The sequence below is a fragment of the Chiloscyllium plagiosum genome, chromosome 50, assembly GCF_004010195.1.
Source record: "Chiloscyllium plagiosum isolate BGI_BamShark_2017 chromosome 50, ASM401019v2, whole genome shotgun sequence".
NCBI lineage: Eukaryota > Metazoa > Chordata > Chondrichthyes > Orectolobiformes > Hemiscylliidae > Chiloscyllium > Chiloscyllium plagiosum.
The window spans coordinates 388,809-390,431 of record NC_057759.1 but is presented as its reverse complement, the minus strand read 5'-3'; the positions used below and the strand labels follow the sequence as shown (position 1 = coordinate 390,431).

At 44.9% G+C, this 1,623-nt stretch overlaps 1 long non-coding RNA gene across 1 annotated transcript in view; it reads right to left on the bottom strand.

Annotated features, from left to right (window-relative positions):
* LOC122544676 overlaps nt 1-1,623 on the bottom strand; it is a 65,082-nt gene that overhangs the window by 47,330 nt on the left and 16,129 nt on the right. The gene's annotated exons all lie outside the window — the stretch shown is intronic.

Genomic DNA, 1,623 nt, shown 5'->3' with positions numbered 1-1,623 from the left:
CCTTCTGCCAAGCAGCCAATTCTCTGCCTTTACTTTGTTTAGCAGCCTGCTGTGTGGTACCTTATCAAAGGCCTTCTGGAAATGCAAATCGATTACACCCACTGGCTCTGTGTTGTCTAACTTGCTTCTAACTTCCTCAAAGAATTTGAACAGATTTATCAGGGAAGATCTTTCCTTAACAAAGCCGTGCTGACTCTACCCTATTTTACCATGCACTTTCAAGTACTCTGCAGCCTCATTCTAAACAAGGGATTCTCAAACCTTAGGAATGACGACATTCTAGCTACGTAGCCTATAGTTTCCAGCCTCTGCCTCCCTTTCTTAAACACGTGTTGCATTAGCCATTTTCCAGTCATCTGGGACCCTGCCTGATTCCAGTGCTTTCTGAAAGATCATCACTAATGCCTCTCCAATCTACTCTGCTGTCTCCTTCAGTTATCTGGAGTGTAGTCCATCCGGTCTTGGTGATTTATCCGCCTTCGGCTTAGCGTCTTCCCCTTACCAATGGCCAATGCACTCACTTCTGTCCCCAAGATCCCCTTGAAGTTCTGGTCGGTTGCTGGTGTCTTCCACTGTTAAAAACTGATGGAAAGTACCTCTTCAGATCCTCTGCCATGCCGTGGTTCCCCATTACTACTTTTCCAGCATTGTTTTCAAGCTGTCCAATGTCCACTCTTGTCTCTTCGTAACCGCTTAGATATCCAAGAAAATTGCCTGCAGTCCTCTTCTGTATTAGTAGCGCGCTTACTCTCATATTTCACCTCTTTCCCCGTACCCACCTTTTCTTAAAGTTATTTCTGTTTTTTAAAGACTTCCCAATCTTCTGGCTTCCACTAATCTTTACCACATTATATGCTGCTTGTGTTGCCTTTATGCTCTCCCGGACTTCTCCTGTCAACCAGGGTTGTCTCATCCTCCCCTTAGTGTTTTTCTTCTTCCTTGGGATGAATTTCTGCAATGTCTCCTGAATTAACCCAGAAACTCCTGCCATTGCTGCTCCACTGTCTTCGCTGGTCGGCTCTCCTTTCCAGTCAATTCTGTCCAGCTCCACCCACATGTCTTTTTAGTTACCTTTACCCAATTGTCATCCCGTTACCTCTGATTCAATCTTCTCCCTCTCAAGCTGCAGGGTGAACTCTATTCTGTTATGGCCACTGCCTCCTAGGAGTTCCTTCACTTTGAGCTCCCTAATCAAGTCTCCCTCGTTACACCTTACTAACTCCAGAATCGCCTGTTCCTGAGTGTGCACTTCCACAAACTGCTCCAAACAAAACATTTCTCCGATAATTCCACGTTTGCTTGAGAACCGCTACCAACCTGTCTTTCCCAGTCCACCTGCATATTGAAGTCCCCAATGATTATTGCAACAGTTCCTTACATGTTTTTTATAGTCTCCTGATGTATTTTCTCCCCCACATCCTGACAATGGCTAATGGCTTGTACACAAGTTCCTTCGGGGTCTTTTTCCCTTTGAGGGTCTTGATCTCTACACTATGGATTCTACACCTTCTGACTCTATTTCGCTTCTTGCTGTCAATTTAATTTTATTTCTTGCTAACAAGGCAACCCCTCTGACTCTGCCCATTGCCTTTTCGATAGCTTGGATAATTAGTTACCAGTCCT